Source organism: Nicotiana tabacum, chromosome 24, assembly GCF_000715075.1.
Source record: "Nicotiana tabacum cultivar K326 chromosome 24, ASM71507v2, whole genome shotgun sequence".
In the NCBI taxonomy this organism is placed as follows: domain Eukaryota; kingdom Viridiplantae; phylum Streptophyta; class Magnoliopsida; order Solanales; family Solanaceae; genus Nicotiana; species Nicotiana tabacum.
In genome coordinates this window covers 38,564,100-38,574,050 of record NC_134103.1, presented here as the reverse complement: position 1 = coordinate 38,574,050, position 9,951 = coordinate 38,564,100, and the positions used below count along the sequence as shown (strand labels likewise).

The 9,951-nt window shown below is 39.8% G+C and overlaps 1 pseudogene; it reads left to right on the top strand.

Moving 5' to 3' along the window:
- The first annotated feature begins 4,568 nt into the window (after positions 1-4,568).
- Positions 4,569-4,668, top strand: LOC142178650 (small nucleolar RNA R71; annotated as a pseudogene).
- Positions 4,669-9,951: the final 5,283 nt, after the last annotated feature.

Here is a 9,951-nt window from a genome sequence, read left to right as displayed (position 1 = left end):
ACTACACTAGGTTCAAACAAACCCTTGGAAAACAACTGCGGCATAAAGAAAAACTAAGGGGGAATTAATACACTACCTACAAGAGAAAATCTTTTTGTCTTTTTCTTTAGACTTTAATCCCTCAATAAACCTCTCGAATGATATCCATCGTGGGGAAAAATCAAAAAATTTAAAGTTTTTATGTGTTTTTCCAATTTTCCAACTACTACAACTAACAAAACTAACACATATACATACAACATACAATTATACCCCACCCCACACTTTAAGTTGTGGTATGTCCCCATAACACACAATTAAAAAGCATAAGGTAAAGGAAACTTCCATGAACATCTAGTTAGGGTCTGAGTCGAAGTAGGGCTCCATTCCTCGCCTTCGAACTAATGCGCACATCCAGGCAGACAGCTTCTTCTCAGCCTTCTTGGGGTACACCCCACACTTATCTTTCTCACTCAGTGTAGCCTTCTCTTTTAAGCCCTTCACTTTTCACTCAACACTTGCAGCTGGTTTTTCCTTTTATGCCCCATTTTCTACATTCATATCAAAAGTCACCGTCTCCTCACCCACTCTAAGCATGAGTTTCCTCTCGTGTATATCCAATATCGCTCTACCCGTCGCTAACAATGGTCTTCCTAGGATGAGAGGAACCTCCTTGTTTTCCTCCATGTTCACTACTATAAAGTCTATAAGAAATACAAATTTATCCACCCGAACTAACACATCTTCCATTATCCCCTCGGGTATCAGAGTCGTTTGGTCTTCCAGCTGCAAGGATATTGGTACAGACCTTATCTTTCCGATTTCTTTTTCTAGTTTCCTGTAAATAGATAGAGACATTAAATTAATTGAGGCACCAGAATCACGTAAGATTTGTCAAAATTGATAATTCCAAAGGAGCAAGGTATAATAAAACTCCTTGGATCTCCACACTTTAGTGGGAGTTTATTTTGCAATATCGCACTGCAATACTTTGTGAGCTTGACCATTGAGGTCTCCTCTACTTTTCTCTTCTTCATAAGGATCTCTTTCAAGAATTTAGCATAAAAAGGCATTTGTGAGAGCACTTCTGTGAATGGTAGGTTTACATGAACTTGTTTCAGCACATCCAAAAATCTCGCAAACTGCTTGTCTAGCTTTAATCAACATAGCTTTTGAGGGAAAGGTAAAGCAGGCATATGCTTGCTCTCTTCAGGTTCCTCCCTTCTCAAAATTTCTTCTTTTTATTCTCAGTTTTATCGGGCCCTTCTTCTTTTTATCAACATCATTTTTCAACTGCTTCCTACTTTCTTTTTCAAATATCACATCATCTTGGATCAGGGTGGGATATTTCAACACTTGCCCACTTCTCAAGGTCACAGCATTCAGCGTTTCTTTGGGATTCTTTTCTGTATCAGCGGGGAGAGTACCTGGAACCCTCTCAGCTAATATTGTTGCAATTTGTCCCACTTGTCTCTCCAAGTTTCACAAACCAGTGACCAATTCTTTGATAGCTGCTCCATGAGCGTCCAGCCTCTCATCTGTCTTGATAATGAAAGCCTTCATTAGATCCTCTAGACCAGGCTGAATGGGCTGTTGAGGCTGAAATTGCTGCCTCTGCTGATTTTGGTATGCTAGAGCTCCTTGTCCCTACGGTCTAGAGTTATTTTATTTCCAAGCATTCGCGGTACCTCCCGGTGAACTCCATAAAAAACTGGTGTGCCTCTGACCCATTGCATTAAAATTGTAGTTCCCCACAGCATTTACTACCTCAGTTGAGGCTTGACACTCATGAGTAGGGTGTCCTCGTCCACATATATCACATGCTGTATGAGGCTCATTTTGTATCGAGGCTAAGGTCAACTTCCTTATCTCTTTGTCCATAGAATCAAGTTGTATCTTCACAGATGTGTTAGCATCAACCTGGTGAACACCAGTAGATCTTCTTCTTTTAGTACTCTCAGAGGGCCACTGATTGTATCTTCAGATAACTCGTCAAAAATTGTGACTATCTCCTCTAGAGTCTTCTTCATCAATGGGCCTCCATCTGTATTCCTCAATGTTCTACGTGAGGCCGGTGTCAACCCATCCCAAAAGTCTTGTAGTTGCATCCAAAGTTCAATTTTGCTATGTTGACACTTTCGAACAATCTCCTTTGCACCGACCTGACAGGTCATTTTAAGCATTTACAATTCGCTCGGTTGTTTGAGGGCATGAGTAACTCCGTATGATGTATTTTGACTTGTGTGAATCATTGGTTTTGACTTTCAGGTTATTCGGGATCGAATTGGAAGAAAGAATTTCATTGTTGAAGCTTTAAATTGGGAGAGTTGACCTAGTTTGACTTTTAGCATTTGACCTCGGATTGGAAATTTGATGGTTCTGTTAGCTCCGTTGGGTGATTTTAAACTTAGGAACGCGTCTGGATTGTGATTTGGAGGTCCGTGGTTGAATTTGGCTCGAAATGGCAAAAGTTAAAATTTGAAAAGTTTGACCGGGAGTGAACTTTTTGATATCGGGGTCGGATTCTGATTCCGGAAGTTGGAGCAGGTCTGTAACGTCGAATGTGGCTTGTGTGCAAATTTTGTGGTCAATCGGACGGGATTTGATAGGTTTTGGCATCGTTTGTAGAATTTGGAAATTTTGAAGTTTCTTAGGCTTGAATCTGTGTGTAATTCGTGTTTTCGATGTTGTTGGAGGTGATTTGAAGATTCGATTAAGTCCGTATGATGTTATAAGACTTGTTGGTATGTTTGGTTGAGGTCCTAGGGGGCCTCAACCAATATCGGGTGATTAACGGACTTGGAATGTGATTTGAGAACTTGCTGAACTCTAAGAGCTGCTGGTGTGACCGCACCTGCGGAAAGGGGACCGCGGATGCGATGCCGCAGGTGCGGCAGGTTGAGCGCATGTGCGGGAAGGGTGGAGACCAGCAAGGGTCGCAAGTGCGATGTTTTCTCCGCACCTATGATAGCGCAGATGTGGACCATGGGTCGCAGGAGCGGAGGCAGCCACAGTTAGTCATTTTTGCAGGTGCACCCAGTTTTTTCACACCAGCGGGCGCGCAGGTGTGAGCCCAGGCTCCGCAGGTGCGGAAGTGTCTAGGCAGAACCTATATCAACGGGGTCCGAGAATTTTGGCTTCATTTCATCATTTTGAGCTCGGATTTTAGAGATTTTGAGAGGGCTTTTCAAGTGGGATTCTTGAGGTAAGTTTCTTGTCTTCATTGTTTTTCAATAATTATGTTTCCCCACTGATTTCCCACCTAGATGGTGTATTTTTGGGGTGTAAATTGGGGATTGAGGGTAGGGATTTGGAGAGTTGGTTTTGAGGATTTGAATGATCAATTGGTGTCGGATTTTGATGAATTAGGTATGATTGGGCTCGTGAGTGAATGAGCTTTCAGATTTTGTGACTTTTGTCAGATTTCGAGATGTGGGCCCGGGGGTCGGGTTTGGGCCGATTTCCTATAGCGCTTGGGCTGTAGGAGCCCCTTCGGAGTTTGTACATACCCCCAGTGAGCGCGGTTGATTATATTGAGGGATAGAGCTTCTCTGGACATGGATCTTGTCCGAAGCATTTATATACCTGGACATGGATCTTCTCCATGGGGCTGGATTGGCCTTCCTCGGTACTGAGTGACTGATGGTCAGTGATATATATATTCCGGGATGGATCTTCCCTGGGCCGTATGGGCCATATACAGTACCGAGTGGTTGAGCATGATGAGTGGAAAGTGTGACACATTGAGATCGAGTATTCTGAGAGTGTGAGTACATGATTCATCTCGGAGATAGATGGCATTGGCATGCACACATGACATACAGGCATAGAGATGCATTTTTTGTCATGTTATACGACATCACGTCATTCATGATATTTTACACACATTGATATGTGGGCATAGAGAGGTATTTCACACTTGCTATCTAGAAAGAAAATGAAACATCTTATTTATTGTGGAAAGGATATTTGGAAAAATTACAGTTTTCAAACTTACTCATATTTTTGGCATTTTCGGTAAAAGATTTGGGTTTTCACTAAGATACTTGAAAAGCATGACTATTTTCTGGAACTCTGAATGAGCTGAACATTTTACTTCGGAGATACATCTTTTATTACTTGTATTATATTGTTATGAACTGTTGTGGGATATTGGTATTGGACCCGACCTTGTGTTAGCTCGTCACTACTTTCACCTGAGGTTAGGTTTGTTACTTATTGAGTACATGGGGTCGGTTGTACTCATACTACACTTCTGCACCTTACGTGCAGATGTTGGCTGTTGATGTTGTTGTGATCGATGGGAGCTGGATTGAAGATGTACTTCATCCCGGCTATAGCTGCATCTTGTTCGTGGTAGCTTTAGATCTGTAAAACTCTGTTTATGTACTATTCAAACAGACTATGTATTTATTTCATTTTCGCTTTGTAAACTCTATTCTTAGAAGCTCATGATTTGTACTACCAGTTCTTGGGGAAATGTATTAGTTTCATATAATTTCTTTTGAATAATTGTCTTATTAATATTATTGGAATTGGATAGTTGTTAATTGGCTTACCTAGCGGGTTGGATTAGGTGCCATCACGACTAGTTGGATTTTGGGTTGTGACATCCTTAAACCTCTCCCATGCTTCAAAAATAGTTTCCGTATCTTTCTGGCAAAAGTTATGGATTTCTCTTATAAACTTGCCTGTCTTAGCTAAGGAGAAATATTTATCAAGGAATTTTCTAGTCATCTCCTCCCAAGTTCTAATTGATCCCATGGGCAAGCTTCGAAGCCACTGTTTTGCATCATCTTTAAGAGAAAAGGGGAATGCCCTTAAATACACTGCTTCTTGTGACACACCATTGTATTAGAAGGTATTCATAACCTCCTCGAAGTCCATTAGATGTGTATTTTGATCTTCGTTTGGATTCTCTTTGAAGACACAGCAATTCTGAAGAGTTTGAAGCAACCCTTGCTTCAATTCAAAATTATTTGATGCAATTGGAGGTGGTCTAACACTTGATAAACCTTGATTGTAGACCGGTCTAGCATAATTTCCAAGTGGTCTCCTAGGCATGGGAGCTATATTTCCGAACTGGTCTGCAGCCAAGGGTTGATTCTGAACAATTCTCAGACCCCTCTCTTCTTCATAGATTCCAGCCAAATCTTTGCATCTCTAATAGTTGCTTTCTCAGTATCCCGTGCAGCTTGTTCACTTCGTTGGGCTACTTCTCTCTCAACCAAATCTACATTATCATCATTGATTCCAGCCATATCTTTGGTTAAGGATTGCCCAACCTTTTCTGATGTCTCGGTGAGATTTATTTCCTTCCTCAGCTGTCATAATTATTTTTCAATTTCTAGCTCGTATGGTAGCACTTCCTTCACAGAAGTTCGAGTCATGCACCAATCTAACCTGTAACTTGCACACAGTCAAAGAACACCAAACGTAAAAAGAGAAAAATAAAAGAAAAATTCCTGAATTAGCATTACAAACTATATCAAACACTATTGATTGTCAATCCCTGGCAATAGCGCCAAAATTTGACGAGCGCAAAACACCACTTAAGTTATGCTCGCTAGTCAAAGATAGTATAGTATAATATCGTATCCATATGGATTGGAGTTAAACAGTATTTTCATAGTTTCTACATCTATATAATGAATAATCGAGATTTATATGATCAACAATCGAGATTTATATGATGAATAACTAAAATTAACTAAGAATCTAAAGTTATTGACTAATGACAATTGAAACAAAGATAAGCAAGGGAATTATCAGTGGGAGAAAAATAGGGGTTGATAGGATAGGTGCAAGATAATTGTTGGGATTTTACTCTAGATAATTCACTTCTAATGTTTAAGTGAGTCTCCCGAATTCACTCAATTATTAGTTCAAACGTTCAGCAAAAACTCCTCTCTCGATTAAGTCTTAACCTCACAAGATTAACCAATTTAAGCAAGTGAAGATATGCAATAATGCGTAGAGGATTACTCTTTAGGAGAACCTCTCTCGATTATCCTCCTAACTAGGTTTAATCAATGATTAAAATAGCCTATTTCGATTGCTAAGAAGATTTAATGAACTCAACCAACAAGATAATGTAAAGATATCATAAGTTATGCCACTCTCGATTACATGAACAAGTGAATACAGATGTGTCACGCCTCGAACCTGGGGGGAGACCGGCACCCGGTGCCTCATCTATCCTTGCGTACCAACTTGTGACTAAGGAACTCTGAACATGTGATATCGTACTTTGGCCATGGGCCACATTGCAAGATAACTGCGAATGCTGACTAAATATCAATATAAAGCTGGGCTGACAAGGCTGTCATAACTACTACAGCTGGTAGAACAACAAAATATACATAAAAGGCCTACCAGCCCAACATACTGCACTAACTTGACAGGATATGTCTACAAGCCTCTACTGGTGGATATACTATGATCGGAATAGCTCCCCGGCCAACTCATAACATATACATATATATACAAGATGTACATAAAGCTCTAGACCCGAAAACTCCGAAAGGCATGGAGCTTACCGATCAAGCTGAACTCGGGCAACACTTAATGAGGAGGTCTACCCGTCTGTCTGTCCGAACCTGCACGCATGAAATGCAGCACCCCCAGAAAAGGGACGTCAGTACGAAATAATGTACCATGTAAGGCAATATACTGAAAGCTAAAACTGAACTGTAATACAATAAGTGAAAGCAACTGGAAGTCAAAGATAATCTGAAGATATGCTTACCTGCTGATACTGACTCAACTCTCTCAATATAGTAAGTAAAATAGATGTCCGGCCCTATAAGGCTTGGTATATATATAACTGCTCTGCCGTAGTAGGCTCGCTCATAGGCGCTCGGCCATACTAGGCTCTGTATCTCGACCAACTGGGCTCGCTCATAGGCTCTCGGCCACAGTAGGCTCGGTATATAACTTACCATCCGATCAGAGGTTGTCCAATAGGGGCCTGCCCATCGATTATAGCTCGATGGTAATGAAAATTCTGTAATAATGTATATATAGACTCTCTGCTCTCTTGACTAGAAGGAGGAAATACTCAACCGATTATTGTACTTACAAAACTAGGAAACATATACGTAAATTCCGGAACATGAATTTTTTCTTTATACCTCGTTATCAAACTTGTGTAATTACGAGATCATGCAAAATAAAGGAAGAGCTTAGCCTTAACATACTTGAGCCGGTTCTCTGAACAATCCCTCTAACACACGACAATCGCGATAAAACACGTGACGGCAAGACCGGAGTAGGAAAAATCTGTATGATGTTCTTGAGAAAGATTGCACCGTACTCCTATAGAATCGCAAAATCTCGTTGCTAATTTTTCTAAGAAGTTTCGTATGAACGTAAGTAACTTATGTTACTATCAAGTATCATCTTGGAGGAAACCTTCTTGCTGAACCTTTTCATTAATTTCAGAGACACCAAAACGAATTGAAAATGGGTTTTAAGTCTTTTTGGAATGAAATGTTGTTTTGTACCCCAATTCCTAGAAATGAAGTGTCTTGCCATTATCATTTAGGTTGCCACCTTTCCATTCCATTGTAAGAGTCATGAATATGGATAAGGCCTTGCTGCCACGTGGGGGTGGGGTGGGGAAATTTTAAATTTATCCTATAATTAATTAATTAATTAGGTAATATCCCGCTACCCGGTAATTAACCAATTACCCGCATAATTAAGAATTATCTCAAATTACTTAAAATTTTACTTATTTTTAATACACTTTATACACCTTACTATCATGGTCATGTGGTACCTTGTATGGTACTACTCCATAAATACCGGGTATTTTAGCTTGGGCCGTATTTTATCCCAAAATGACAAATTTCGACGAAACTCATTTTCTTAGATTTGCTTACCCTCTCACCTTCACAAATTTACTTATCCCTTATTTGAAATAGCATAATACTTGTAACCTCAAAATAATCTCATTCCCAAGCTTGCATCAATTTACTTATGGCGTACATTCACGTATGAAAACATGGGTTGTAACATCATTCTCCCCTTTGGAACATTCGTCCTCGAATGTTGACTGATGCACTTATCATTCTCATAGCTTATGTCTTCCGAATACTTTAGTACTTTCCTTTCCATAATTCCAAAGGCCAAGGCGTTCCCCCCTTTAGGCCTCTTTCTCACACCACGACTTGTGGTCGGAATCATTTCAATCTCGTAATTGTTGCTATTTTTTTATCATGCAGTCTGTACGACTCTGGCCTTGTAAGTGTGCCTATGCAACTCTTCTCCCCTTTTTCCTCTAGTTTTTAGACAATCTCTAGGCCTCACTTTGTGAACATATACATAACTATAACAATATAGGTATACTGAAGTTCTTCGCTCGGTACTTTGTTGAACTTGCGAATATTACTATATCTTGTTTCATAGCCCCGGTTATCCATCCATATGACTTTACTGCATCAAGGTAGGTTATACTATACCATAACTCTTACATCAATTTATCGTTACTGAGGTATGCTACCAAATTCCAGGTTACTTTTGTTGCTTATCCTATAGGTATAAATCTCAGTCCTTTAATGCTTCTTCATTACCGTTCATCTTAAAAATGATGGCCTAATATCATGTCATACTTTGTAAGTTTTACCCATCCTTTGTTGATTTACCTTAATACCGATAACTTGACCTCTTATGTAACACTGCCGCTAGGGCTCACGTCTCATCGGGGAACATCCACCTGGGGTGATACCATGCTTCCATAGTTGTACTTCATAGCATCCCAACGTGATTCATCTTATGGGGGGTTATTCTAATCCCGTGTCGTCTGTGAAATCCTTTTTTTTTCAAATCATTACTCAATTGAAGGCCCAAAAAACCATCCTTTATTTATCATAATTACACCCTCATTCTACTATCAGGGTAGCATTCTATCTTTTCTAAATGCTATTAGTCTTAGACTCCTTTGAGTTCGTTCAGGCTATACTGAGCTTTCTATAACTTAGAGGAACCATCAATTCCCTTGTTTTCACGGGGTTAATTCCGAGGACTTATACATTTCTTGTCAACTCCTCACTTGCCCTTTCTTATCCTTACTCATGTCTTCCTAAAACCTGTCGCTTTACCGTACTTTAGCTTGTGACCGATTTCCTCATGCTTTCCTGGGACCTCAAGCGAGACATCGCATCGTCTCTAACTCTTCTTTTACTCTCTAATTAGACCTTTTAGTACTTAGAAACCATAAGCTGGAAGGTATGCCACTGACGATGTTGCTATCATTCCTGGATACTGAATCCTCGTGCTTCTAGCCTTTTATCCGCAGTATGGACTATTCACAACCTTCTGTATTTGAGTATCTTGTATGATGTTCCCCTTTACCTTTCTTACCTTAAAATCTTGCATCGTATCTTCTATCTCTTTCATGACCTCCCTTCCATATAGGTATAATTCACGTTCACAACTTGAAGCTCTATTATAATACTTGCACCTCTGGGCATACACAATTCGGTGGGAGCTTCATACTGACTTCTTATGAGGCTGGTACTTCTTCTAACTGGCTTTCTCGTAGAGCCATCATAGAATATAGTTGTTATACTGTCTATTTTGTACCTCTGATGTTAAGAGTAATTCTGCAACATTCCCAATCACGATTTCTATAATTTTTCTGGGTCTAATAATCAGACTCCTGATTTACTTTGTTAATGTAACTCTTTAGTTTCCTCTTCCTTCTGATCAGCCTTTATGAAGGCTTAAGTCATATTCTGATCTACGGCTCATGGTATTACTTTAGCCCTTCATGGACACTATGGAATATTCAGGATACAATCTTCTAACAATTCAATCCTTTGTCTATGACCTAGACTCAATTCTTTCTTTTAACTTATACTGGAGTCTTTTACGACTGTATGATTGTCAACATATATGTTGCATGGCTTATACTCCGAACTCTTAAGTGTGTTCATAACATAACTAACTCAGGATCATTGATCGAAT